Genomic DNA, 14167 nt, shown 5'->3' with positions numbered 1-14167 from the left:
AGCCGTGTTAGTCTGTATCTGCAAAAAGAAAAGGAGGACTTGTGGCACCTTAGAGACTAACAAATGTATTTGAGCATAAGCTTTCATGCATCTGATGAAGTGAGCTGTAGCTCACGAAAGCTTATGCTCAAATACATTTGTTAGTCTCCAAGGTGCCACAAGTCCTCCTTTTCTTTTATTTTAATCTGTGCGTTGAAGCAAGAATTACTGGGTGAATTTGTATGGCCTATGATTTGATGGCAGTCGGACTAGATGAGCATAATAGCCCCTTCTGGCCTTGACATCTATGACATTTTCTAACTGGTTTTAAAACCAGCTCAGCTAAACCAATTTTAAAACTGGCTTGAGCTGTAGTGTGGACACAATTTAAACAGGTTTAAGGTAGCTTGATGCATTTTTACTTAACTGGTTTCAAGAGCACCTTGGGATGGACATAGTGCTCAACTCGGGCGTTGTCTGCACTGGAGATTTTCCCTGGTTCCAGCCATCAGTGAACAGGTAATTATACAGCAGCTGTGATACAAACCCCTAACGGGTGTGGGCAAAGGCACTTTAATCCACAATTTGCACCAGTGTAGTTTATCTTGGTTTCAGGTAGAGATGGGCTACACTGGTGCGTATTTTTTCCCCTGTCTACACAAAGGGTTTGCAGTGAGACACCTGCATTCATAGCTGGCCACCAGTGGTGCTATCCACAGTGTAGACAACAGCTGAGGCCTTGTCTACACACAAAAATTGTGCCACTTTAACCAAACTGGTGTATAACTAAAGCAGTATAACCCCTCTAGCATAGGCAAAGCTATATTGGTATGAAAATGCTTACCCGGGTATAATTTATTCTCAGATAGGAAAGGGAGTAAGTGATACTGCTAGACATACACATATACTGGTATAACTGTGTCCACGCTAAAGGCTTGTACAAAATCCTACCCCTAATGACTATACCAGGACAAAAACTGTATTTAGACCATACCTAAGATTGAGGGTTTAGCTGCTGTTGGAGGTAGGTTGGTTTTTTGTTTATTTGTTTGTTTTTATGTTTAAATACAAAATGGCTCCATTCTCAAAGGCCCTGAGGATGTGCAGTTTCCCATTACTTTAAATGATCAGCTGATCAGCACTTCTCCTTAGTAGGCCAAAAAGACACTCCTTTTTGTTAACTAAGGCAATGAGGGTTTCAGGCTGAAAATATCTATGTCCATGGGGAATGGATAGCTCAGAGGACGGATGCCTGATCGTCGGAGCCCTGGGCGCCTGGGACCCCTGCAACGAGCGTGTGCTGTGGACCTGTGGAATCGGTCAACGCTATGCACGGCTCAAGCAGTGCCTCATGGTCTCGGACACCATCTGATGGTCCAGGGACATCTACATCGAACACATCACCAGCCACCGACAGTACCAGGAAGCGTGAGCCGGAGTGACATCATTCATCAGCTACAAGAAAGGGAATGAGAGACTTTTTCCATTGGACCATATGAACTGGAACCATAAACTCACTGAACATTAAATCTCACCAAATGAGGGTAAATCCATCCTCATCATCATATCCACTCATTATACTCCACACCTGAACATAGCCATTATATGAACAGCATACCCTCATATCTCAATGTCTGTACTTTGACCTGTTAACCCCCAATTGGGGATATAGCAGATTATGCATTCCTTACGCCATCTGATCCTAAACCAAACTTTGCACCCCTTGATAATCTGTACGTTATTCCGTGATAACCAGAAACTTCTATGCTTAAACTCTGTACCGTTTTCTTTTTATTTTAACATCATCTTAATAAAATTCTTAAACCTTGCACGGATGTTTAAACTCTCTGGGCTGCTCAGTCTTTCTGGGTAGAATTTACAAAAGCTCCCAGATTCTGGTGGGAGCAGAGCTAGCCAATGCTGAATGCTTTTGAAAGTCCCAACCTATTGACTCCTGTGTTGTTGGGATGTGTGGCTCCACACCCTTAAAACGTAGCCATTCTGATTTCTGATCTGATTTGTCTCATCTGCATTCCTTTGAATGCATCGCAAGCATTTGGCACAAACTATTATAAACAGAGAAGCAGCATGACTTTAACATTGTCGTTCGAGACCAGAAATTAAACATTCCTTCTACATTCTGAGGACAAAAAGAAAAGGAGGACTTTTGGCACCTTAGAGACTAACAAATTACAGAAAGTGGATGCTGGGGAGAAGGCAATTAACCAAGCATAACATCTGTGAGGTGTCAGTTATCTGGAATTATGTTATATTTATGCTATGTTCTTTTTACAAGGCATCTTTTTTTCCTACACATTACTGTTGAGATGATGCTATGCAGCATGACATCAAAAAAAGCTTTCTTCCTTGCAGATGAAAGATCTTTTCCCAGAGCAGACTACAGTTTGCTTAGATGTGTGGTTCAAAATGAGATGTTGATATTAACAAAGACTGATGATCAACATGAATACACTGGCTGCCTAGCTTCTTTGCTGGGTGCTCAACAGAAATCCTAGCAAACCTTAAACAATTGTATTGTATGTTGATTTTAGGATTAAACGCTGTCTATGGCAGAGTGCACTGAAAAAATGTACTGAGAGTTTCCACTGAAGAAGCTAATTCGTAGTCTAGTCAAGTATCTGTATAACCATGTCTGTCATGGAAATTTGTAATCAACATACTGTTTAAATCACAGATCAATGCACACTGATTTCTGGCAAATCTAATTAGATCTGATGGGAAGAATGTGCTTGTATTTTTAGAATCTGCAGTTCTCATCTCATTACTTGTTATTTCTGTTTTGATCTGTTTAACGGTGATTAAGAGTCAAGAATCATGATACAGTTTGTGACATCAGCTAGAATTATCTGGGTAATTTGCTCAGTCCTGTCTATAGTTCAATACTGAGAGTAGGAAACTGCGGTGGAGGGGAGGGGGCAAGACTCCTGGGGGTCTGATTGCCAGTTACACTAGTTTTACGTCAGTGGGCTCTATTCCTGATTCTGCTATTGACTTGTCACTTGAGCTGGGGTAGACCCTTTATGTCTCTGTGCCCCATTTTACATCTCTGTATAATGGATATAATAATACTTGCCATCCTCACGGGGCATTGTAATAATTAATTAGTCACTGTTCTAACTAATGATAGTAAAGTGCTTCAGATCCTTGAAAGTAAGTTGATTTGTATGTACAAAACACTGCATTTATTATTAACAATTAGTATATTGTGGAGAAGCAATACCGATATTTATATTTTTAGGTAAGTGCTGGGACTATTTTTTATTACTATTATTTATTAAGTTGTATTACTGTAGCACTTAGCAGCCCCAATCATGGATTAGGACCCCTCTGTGCAAGAAGCTGTACCAACACAGAATAAAATGGCAATCCCCGTCCCAAAGTGCTTACAATCTAAGACAAGAGACAACAGATGGAGGCAGAGAGATGGGGGAGTAAAAGAAACAATGCGACAGTTTTGCAGGCATCACACCAAAGGACAGTTTGAAGGAGGGCTTTGAAGGAGGATAATGAGCTAGTTTTGTGGATGTTTAAGGAGTTTCTCCCAAGTGCGAGGGGCAGCATTGGACAAAGCATGAAGGTGCTTGTTTGGAAGTGGGCCATGGAGGCTGACATCATAGACCAATTGGAGGCAGGAGTGGACCTTTCAATACTGAGTGAGAGAAGGTGATACGTTGTGAATGACATTGAAAGTGAAGACAAGTAGCTTATGTTTGATGTACTTGAGAAGAGGGAGCCAGTGGAAGGGGGTGCAAAGAGCGGGGTGACTTGGTCAAAGCAACGGGCTAGGAAAATGATCTTTGCAGCAACATTCTGAATTGATCCTTTTTTACTTAAATCTGCAATTGGTACAATTATTTTTGCAATGTATTTGTCAGTGGTAGACGCCTTCTTTTTAAACACAGTGGTTTAAATATGCACCCACTAAACTTTATAGGCCAAGTCACGGCCCACCTTGCACGGCCATCCAAAGAAGTAAGGTGGTATAAGGCTCTTCTCTGTGGGCAACCCATCTCATGGGTAGTTGAGCCAGGAGGAGAGCAACTTCCTCAGAGCTGCTGTGTCCCCACTTGATGTGTGTGAGAGGGTAGGGGCAAGGAGTGGGCAGCACATTGGCTCTACCCCATTGGCCAGCATAGTTGCACCTGTGTCCTGGGGACCTATGGTGCATGATGTATAGACTTGGTGCAGGGTATTACCCCACCTCCCACCCCCAGAGCAAAGCAGAAAACAGGAGACAAATTGTGACAGTTACTATCTACCTCCCGCTCTGATACTGGGCCAGCACCACAAGGACCTGCCTTTGCTCAGGGCTTGAGACAAAGCCATGAGTTAGCTCAATATCAGCAAACTGTGCTGGCAGTTCTCAAGTGGTCAGTGTTATTCTCTCTGGAAAAATAATGCATGAGAATGTTATATGTTTGTTGCAGACAGTGAGATGAAATTAAATGAAGGATCATAGAGAGAGAGGGCATGGGGACACCACAATGGCTTATTGCCAGATTGGCTGGCCCAACCTGTTTATTATGTTTAATGCAATCACTGATGCAAAAGAATGAATGACAAATTCAACACTTCTATCTTTGCGATTTAGGAACAGGAAAGGCAGGGTCCCCTCTAGCACCAATGAAAGGAGAGGTAAAGCTTCTCCATTGTTTCTAGAGATTCCATGCTCTGATATAATATAGGCCTATTGCCTACAATTAGTCAAGCACTGACACCGTCTCCACCATAAGTATTTTCTTAGGAATCTAATACCCTAGCAACAGGATGTCAGAAAACAAAGGTGCTCTTTGTGCGGCCATGGCATTTAACCTGCTGTTTATATGTCATCTTCCTCAGAGGTCCCAAAGAACCAGATCTCTGTCCCCGACCGCAGTGTCATATTTCCTATTACTTCTCAGTCATTTCCTCATAGATGTCCCTCCAATATCTTAGGGGATCAATGTGACACTGCACCCCATATTCTTCATAGTGATATTATTATGATATGGTTATAGCATAATTATGACACATTTTATGCAAGGTAAGTCATGGGAGGTGTCATTGGAAAAGTTATGATTTGCTGAATATGATTGTCCTATTTGTACTCATGTACCTGTATGAATGCTGGTGAAAGTGCAGGCTGGAGGGCTTTGCAGGTTGTCACAGCAGTACAGTGTGAAAAGGAGCCCAGGCTGGTGGGTCAGGGGTCTCAGTGGTACCCCAGTTCCAGGAGGCACGGGGAGGGGGGGGACCAGTCACAGTCAGATCCAGTGCTGGTGCCACAGCACTGGTTTTCATGGAATTCCACTGACCCTTGTATATCAAGACCAAAAATTCTTCTCTCTCAGCCAAGGTTCTCTCTATTTCCTGACTTTTCTACCCCTGTGGACAACTCTGCTCTCCTTCTCCTCTTGAAGGCTCATAACCTGTGTCATCAGGTTTTCTTTCTCTCCTTCTCCCTCCATGAAACAAGTTCTCACTAAGGACACAATTCTTCAGTTCTCATTTGCTTCAGTGGAAGCTGGACTGGGATCTAAATCCTGTTGCTGCTTCTTCTCTTGTATCACCTTCTTCTCCATCACTGCTGCAAAGTCCCTTGTTCTGACTTTGGTTACCCCCCCTGTGACAGTGCTAGGAGCCTAGAGCTGACCCAGCACTCCGGTCACTAGCGTACTAACTATTCTCCCACCCGCCCCGGAGTGGATTTAATTGGGAAATGGGTGCTCAATGGCTTAATTAGGCAGGAGGCTGATGAGCTAATGACGACAATCAGCCCCTCTACTGGAAGCAGTTAAGGGACCCAAAGGAAGCATGAAGGGAAAAAGCTGGCAGAGGTTAGGGGATACAGGCTCTCAGGGTGAGAAGATCTTCCCCTTCCTGGAACTTGAGTTAAGGGGGAAGTTTATGTCTACTTATATGTTTCTGCACAAGGCTGAAGCGGGGGAGGAGACTAACACACTGGTGCTTATAAAGCTGGAAAGCATCCAACCTGTTTGAGGAAGTCTAAGAGAGCCCTGTTACACCCTTCCCTTGAACTGTACCTTGCAACTCTGTCTCTTCATCTCAGTGGTTCTCCTGCCCGGTCTGGCTAATATAATGCTGCTAAAGTTGTCTCCTCACTTAGATAATTTCTTCTCTGGCTTCCTATCATTTCATAGTCAAGCTCTTTATCCTCTTCTTCGAGGCTCTGTATCACTTTGAAGGGGATAGGTCACCTTTCAGAGCAATTGGGTCAGGCTCTCTGCAGACTCAGGCAGGCACCACTGCAGTGGGGCATGTTTTCAATCTTAACTTCACAAATATGAGGGCTATGTTTTTTTTACATGAAGCTGAGATTTTGAAGAATAGCCAATCACATCTGCTGCAAGAGGCTGGCGGCACTCTCCCCCCTCTCCCCTCAGGAACAGAGAGATTTTGAGTAGCAGAAGGGGTAGAGCAAGAGGACAGTATTGTCTTAAGAGGAGAAGGGAGCAGCAAGAGCCTGGCAGCTCAGGGCCTCTCTGCTCCTCCTTCCCCATCTGTGAAAAATGAATTGGCTCCTCTCAAATGCTGGAACCCAAGCTTGGGAAGGAGGAGACTCAAGCTCCCTTACAGTTGCCCTCTCCCTAGGTTGGGGTTGGTGGCATATGGAGAACCTTTGGAGCTACCCTCATCCTAAGCCTGGGGAGAATGTGATGACCCCCTGCAGCTGACCTCCTTCTAGGCCTGGGCGTGGGTGAAGAATCTGCTTCTGCAGGCACAGAGGTGAGCTGGGGGAGGCAAGGGGTGTAGCACTGTTGTGAAGCAGGGTGGGCAGAGTTGATGTGGGGCAGGGGGCTGGAGCGCTACACATTGGGGATGGGGGTTAAAAGGTTGTAAGACTACTCAAAAACACTACTTATTTTTTTAAAAAAAACCTCGTCATTTCTGGGCCGCTCTCATGATTTTTGCGGTTGGCCTGATCTAACACTGCCTCTTACATCTACTTACACGTGCTTAGTAATGTTTAATTAACACCATCCTACCCTATTGATTTCAGTGGAGTTACAGGATTTCATCGAAGTCACTCTGGGAAGGACTCAGGGGTGACCTTCCGTGATTTTGGAGATGATTTTCTTTGATTATGTCAAATGAGAGCCACTTTCCAAAGTACCTTGTCCCCAAAACACAGGCCAGCAGCTGGGGCTCTCCTATTAGTTTTTTTCTTGATGCTTTATCATCTTAGGCAAATTACATATGTAGATGCGTGTGCCTCCCCACGTCCCCAGCACTATGTTTAAGACGGTGTTAGTGCTCACTTTTACAAGCTGGTAGAGCTGTGAAAAATTACATTATTTTGGGCTAATGTTTGACGCAGGGGTTTTTTTTGTCACGGGGTATTTTTTTCTTCCTCTAAAATGTGGTAAGAAATGAGTAGAGGGAGGGAGACTATTGAGAGGGAAGGTACTAAAATCCTTTTTCTACTGCATTTTGATACGTTAGGAACCCAGAGTCTGTGTTTTACTCCAGCTGCCAGGAGTTACAAAGCCAGCCTAACCCTCATAGGGGGAATCCTCAGGTAGTGCAGAACTGGTGTCATGGTTTTATTCCATCCCTCTCCAAGCCCCTGGAGTAGAGACGTTTTGGGGGAAAAGCCTGTGGTTTATTTTCTTTGGCTGCCCGAATAGTCCCTTGGAGTAAAGTTCAGATCAAAGCTCATTGAATTCAATAGGAGCCTTTCTAAGGACTTCCGTAGGGTTTGAATCAGGCCATAAGGCCATTTACCAGTGAACTGTAATGGATTTGAAATGTTCAAGTCTCCAGACAGCACCAGAATCTGGGTTCATAGCTACCTTTCCCTCACCCCACCATACCCAGTCCTCTGACAAGTGCAGTTTGGCTGGATCTGAGAATCTCATCCTAGACCTTTAGAGCTACTTGACCAGGAAAATAAAGGCACTGATACCTCCAACTGTGAAAGCAGTGCCAAACCCCAGTGAAACTGCAGTAGCCCAGATCTGACACTTTGTCTATCTATCTATCTATCTATCTATCTATCTATCTATCTATCTATCTATCTATCTATCTATCTATCTGAGTTAGTTAATTAGTTAGTTAGTTAGTTGTTAGTTGTAATAGGTTTAAAAATCCTAGCCATGTAAATAAATATCAGAGACAATACAACAATCATTAAAATAAGCTTTTTGTTATAAAAGAAACATTATACAGTAATATAATTATCAGTTCTCTCTATTTAATAGGGTGTTACCACACTACAGAGTGAGCATCTTTACATTACCCAGGCCATGCCCTTTCTAGCGATTTTATTAAATTGAGTGAAATCTCTGATTACACATATGCAACAAACAGGCATGTGTAGCAACGGACACTTTGACCTTTCCAGATGCAGCCAAATTTCATACCATAGCATTGAATTTTTGCAGTAGAACTGGTCTAGCACATGTAGATAATCACACGATAGGTGGCTTTGGCACATCAGTTGTTGACTGAGATGTTAAAGCAGTCTAGGGGACTTGGACACATACCTTCCATTAATTTCAAACAAATTTTAATGGAAGACAGATGTCTAAATCTCCAAGACTGCTTTGAAGATTTCAGTACACTGAATACTGATTCAAAAGGATGGTTACATTTGTTGTCTATCTAGAAGGTAACACTTTGCAGATCTAGATGAAAAAATGGATGAGATCTTGCAAGATCCAGGTCCATATTTGGATTCTTCCATAGTTCATGTGCAAAGATGTATACAAGACCAGATTTTTATCAGATGCATCAGATGCATCCGATGAAGTGAGCTGTAGCTCACGAAAGCTCATGCTCAAATAAATTGGTTAGTCTCTAAGGTGCCACAAGTACTCCTTTTCTTTTTGCGAATACAGACTAACACGGCTGTTACTCTGAAACCAGATTTTTATGGTGAGCTTGGGGCAGCTACATTTGGTCTCCATTTATGCTGTAGAAATTAGAGGTGTTTGGTCCCAAGTTTTCTGGATCCAGCAAGACCCATGTAGCAAGTATTTGTATTTTTCATTGCTCTTTCCAGAGATGGTTTGGGGGGCTAGGTATCAAGTCTTGGATTCTTCTGGTCAAGAAAGAGTGACAATATGGTTTGTCTATATTGAAAGTACAAATTGAGGTTTGGGGCCAAAAAATAGTGGAATCCAGCAAGCTCCGGGTATAGGACATATGTCTTTACAGTGCTTGTGAGCTAGATTACATTGGGATCAAGATTTTCATAGTGGAACTGGAACAGCTACCCTTCTCCTCTAGTTAGCTGGTAGAATTTTTGGGTTTGGGATAACAAAACTAGTTGGGATCCAAGTTCTGGATAGACGTTTTTGCCGTGTTGCAGCATCAGTTTGCAGCGTGGTCTGGATTTTTGGTGTGCTAATGGCCTACTACACTACTTTCTCTAGTTAGACAGTAGGATTTGGGGTAGGGTGACCAGATAGCAAGTGTGAAAAATCAGGACGGGGGTGGGGGTTATAGGTGCCTACATAAGACAAACCCCTGAATATGTTATTGGGAATGTCCCTATAAAATCGGGCATCTGGCCACTCTAATCTGGGGGGCTGGGGTTAGAAACTGCTGTATGGCCATCTCTTGTAATGTAATTGCAAGTCTTGCTATATTTATTATTTTTCATTCAGCTCCAGCTTTTAGATTCCTGAGACTCTCAACTTTCACTTTAAAGAAAGGCTTGTAAATATGACCTAAATCGACCCTTAAGAGTCAAAACCCATAAGGCAAATAAAAAGCATACTCTTGCTTTTAATTCAATGATTTGTAAGCCAATTTTGTGATTTTTTGGGGGGGGTGGGATGGGGTGGGGACGCTGACTCATGATTTTTGAGTGTGTGGGGGTTGGCAATACTGAAATTGACAGGATTCTGCAGGATGTAGGTCCCTTTTTCAGGGCAGTGGAACCAAGAGGTGGAGGCAAGCACAGAACCCAGAGGGGTGGAATGGGCCCAGGAACAAGTAGGAACCTCCAGGACTTTCCTTCCTTGCTCCCCCGACCGAGTCTCAGTACGTCTCCTCACTCCCTTTCTCTCCCTTCGCTGCCCCCCCTCCATTCACAAGGAGCATATGCCCTTATCTGTGTTCCCCCCCGCCCCGCCAGTGCTATTTATGTCAGGATGCCCCAAAGTCCAGATTATACCAGTAAAGTAAGAGTGGCTACACTTCTTTTCTATTTCCACATTTGCAGGAATAAACTAAACCGCTATAACCACTTTATACTGGTTTCAGAGTAGCAGCCGTGTTAGTCTGTATTCGCAAAAAGAAAAGGAGTACTTGTGGCACCTTAGAGACTAACCAATTTATTTGAGCATAAGCTTTTGTGAAGTGAGCTGTAGCTCACGAAAGCTTATGCTCAAATAAATTTGCACTTTATACTGGTACAAGTACATCCACATGTGGGGAGGGGGGAATGTACAATTGGTTTCTAAACCAATATAGTTGGTACAAAAACTGAATCTAAGAGCTGGTCTACAATTTGGGGTCCAAAATTATTAAGATCCAGATGTTGGATTTGGGTTTTTGCAACACTTGTGCACAAGGGTACATCAAGGACCAGGATTTTTTTGCTGCAGCAGGAAAAAGACCTAAACTTGTTCTCTATTCATGCCATGGGATTTGGCACGTGAAGGCACAAAACTGGAGGGATCTAGCAGACTCCAAATGCAGGGTCTGTGACTATGGTGCTTATGCCCAGAGGTGTCAGGGTGCAGAGTTTTGCTGGGGCAGTCAGAGGGTCCCTGGCTAGCATCCAACCCAGGCTGGGACTGCTGCAACTGAATGGGCATACCATATGCTGCTATGAAGAGTTTAAGGGGGGAGTGGGGTGGACTTGTTCAGGAAGGCCATGCACAGTTTCTCAGAACAGCTGGGATGTAGAGCCTTCTTCTGGGAAAGGGTGGGAGTCCTCCAGTGGTGACTCCTGTTCTGCCATTTAACGTGCACAGGAAAGACCACTGGCTGCTCGTTCTGTGACTGACTGGTTCATTCTAAGATGACATTATCTCTGCAGGGTTTCTTGCCACCACAGTAAGGTGCCTATCAGCTTGTGTACAGCAAAAACACAGCTTTCCTTTAAATCTCATACTTTGGCATATTTTTAATGTGTCAGTAAAACTCCCATTTTGAAGAAGAAAAGGAACAGCTAGGTCTACTGTACAGCTAGATCTGCTCAGGCATTAGACTTTGGGGGTTTGGAGCCAAAATTTGGCTGGATCCAGCGTGATCTAGGTGCTGGATGTGGGTGTTCCTGGCACTCCTGCTCTGGGATGCTCCAGGATGGGGGGTTTGTTAGTGCAGAGCAGCTGGGTCTGTTCTCTGCTTTCATGGTCCAGCTTCGGGGTCCCGAATGGGCAGGAACCTTCAGCTCCAGCGATGGCCTTGCCCTCCTGTTCCTTTGCACGTCTCCGGTGCTGGAGGCGGAGGCAGTAATCAGCCCGCTCCGCCTAAGGCTGCAGCCTGCGGGGCAGGATCAGCTGCTGGGGGCAGTGACGTCACAGAGCCTCTCGCCAGCGCAACGTTCTATTGAGGCGAGCGCGGAGCGCGTGCTCCTGCGAGCACATGGGCAGCAGGCTGAGCTTCTTGCTGCAAAAGCGGCCGCGTTCGGAAGCCCCTTTTGTACCCCTCTGGAATGGATTTTATGGTGGGAAACAGCCTGAAATTGCCAGTAAGTTTGCACTAGTTAGGATTTCGTTGGGACTCCTTCTTGCAATCCGGGGAGAGATGCGCAGTGAGTTGCTAAGGTTGAAATAAATGGGGGGGAGGGGAGGATGTTTGTTTTGTTTTGTTTTAAATATATACCTAAACTAATCGCACTTCTAAATTGCCAGGGTGTTTGCAGGATTCGTGGGGTCATCGCATTCTTTGTGCCAGGAGATAATTCCTAGGTTTTAAAGCACTTGGTGAAAGATGGACTAAAAATAGAAATTTGGAAACAGAAAGTGCAGACCCAGCAAGAAACGATCAGGATTGTTTTAAAACATACAAAATCGTCATAATAAGATCGGTAATGTTTGGGGTGTAGATTGCATTGAAATGACAAGGCTTGATTTGCCCATCCCCCATCTCCCTGCCCCCCCCCCCCCGCCTTGTTCAGATTATTTTCCAAATACAGGATAGCTAGAGAGAGAAATCAATGCACGCAAACGCCCTCTTTTACTTTTGTAGCAGTGCAGCTTTTACATTTGAGCCAGGAAAGTGGTGTGTCTGAGTTTAAAGTGTGCACGTTTTAGTAGCTTGCTGATTTGCTTTCTCCACCAGTTACATTTATGCAGGCTGGCTTTCGGTCAAAGTGCAGACTTGTGCTAGGAGCGATTTCAGTATTGCTTCTATATGTTTTATATTAAGCATTCAGATTCTAGCCTGCAGATCTGGAATGTCGGTGCTTATGCCATCTTTAATATGAGCAATTGGATTTTGCTGGATGGTGCTTCTTCAGGGCCCTGTAACTAAATAGACAGGGAAAATACTTTATAGCCCCTCGAAGGACATTTTCCCATAGGTGCTCATTTCTCGAGAGCCATGGCAATTGCATGTTTTTATAAGGCCGCTTATTAAATGTGTGTGCATGCATATTTAGAGACATTTGTAGATACACAGTAGTTTAAACACTTTATATGTTGTAAATGGTAAATGAAATAACATCTTAGAAGAGCAGCATGGTGAAGAATCCCAGAATGAGATTTGAGAGTCTTAGTAAAGCTTTTTTTTTAAAATCATGTTCCTATCGACAAGTTTAGACATGTTCACTTGTCCATATTTATGGTCAGGTATAATGAGTAATCCGCTCTTACAGATGGAAAAGGTCCATCAGTTCCTTTTAATTAATACATCTCCTGTTCTTTAAAAAAATATTTTCAAGCCATAGTTCATTTGCATTATATGTCTTTTGGGGTATATTTTACAGTAAATTAGCCACCACTATCTGTATGTTTAATGTAATATGCAAAATGTGCATGTCCTGTGGTTTCTAGTATGTGAGGATATTGTTTTCCTCCTATAATGTCCCATCTAGCTGACATCACCGTGTCCTGCATTTCTGCTTGGTGATGAAAGTTATAAATATTTTGTAATATTTTATGTATTTTTAGAAAAGCCTCGCTTAAAAATATGTAAGTAACCCATAGAAATTGATACAGTCAATGTTTATTATTCAGGGTACTGTTATAAAGCATCATATGCAGTGTTGCTTTCCCCCTGTGCATTGTTTATATTATTTTATTAAACATTTAAATGAGGCCAAGCATGTTAAGGCCACATTGTTGTAAGCACTGTAGACACATCTGGTAGATGATTGCTCCTGCCCCAAAGAGCTTCAAAAGATTGTTTTGCATTTGTCCTTGTACCACAATAGTACTCCAGCACATACAGTGCACCATCAATGAAACAAAAATACTGTGCATAATTTAAAACAAAATGGTCTGTTTGTATTTATTTCTCAGCCCTTTTCTGTATCTCCCCCCCACAGTGTTTGCAAGTGTAAAGCCTGTGTAGAGACCAGGCCTTATACTGGTATAATATCAGTTATGCATGCAGTTTTTAAAATTTTATTACTAATATAGTTGCAGAGGTACAACCCGGAGCCTATGTGTGTGCTTATAGGTGGTATAGGTGATTCCTTTGCTGGAATAAAATGTCCTGATACCTGTCTGTAGTAGAGCGGTTGTATTGTTTTGACTCGGGCTGGATAGTTAAAGTGCTGCAACATTTTGGTGTTTTAGACCAGGCTTAAATTGTTTGCCATAACTCGGTCAAATCCACATGCTGATGTCTTTACGATGCCTGGGGAAACTCCGTAGCAGAGAAACTAAGGGCTCAGTCCTTCTCCTGTTGAAGTCAATGGCCAGCCTCCTTTGATTTCAGCGATGTAGGTTCCTGAATCCGCGCCTACTTAAGTGACGCAGTTTCTACTTTAAAATAAAAGACTAGCTTTTTCTGTGAACTTGGCTCACTTGCATAGGTGTTAACCCCTTTACAAAATGGCTGTGGATGGTGTCTCCTACGATGCAGCTGAATCATGGGGTTCTGTTATAATTCATTCTCTCTCTCTGTAAGGTAGGCATAGCCCTCAGTCAAATTAAGGCCCGAGATTGCAGAGTTAAACACACTTAAATCTTTGGAGGATTAGGGCCATATCTCTTTGGGTATGAACAGAGTGCCTTACCATCGAAGAGGAGCTGTGTACACA

At 43.3% G+C, this 14167-nt stretch overlaps 1 long non-coding RNA gene across 1 annotated transcript in view; it reads left to right on the top strand.

Moving 5' to 3' along the window:
- Nucleotides 1-11611: 11611 nt before the first annotated feature.
- Nucleotides 11612-14167, top strand: part of LOC141982104 (uncharacterized) — a 232432-nt gene continuing 229876 nt past the window's right edge. Inside the window, exon 1 of the long non-coding RNA XR_012637965.1 lies at nucleotides 11612-11647. This is a non-coding gene — a long non-coding RNA (uncharacterized LOC141982104). The remainder of the gene's footprint in view (nucleotides 11648-14167) is intronic.

Source organism: Natator depressus, chromosome 2, assembly GCF_965152275.1.
Source record: "Natator depressus isolate rNatDep1 chromosome 2, rNatDep2.hap1, whole genome shotgun sequence".
Taxonomy (NCBI): domain Eukaryota; kingdom Metazoa; phylum Chordata; order Testudines; family Cheloniidae; genus Natator; species Natator depressus.
This window is presented reverse-complemented; position numbering and strand designations above follow the sequence as displayed.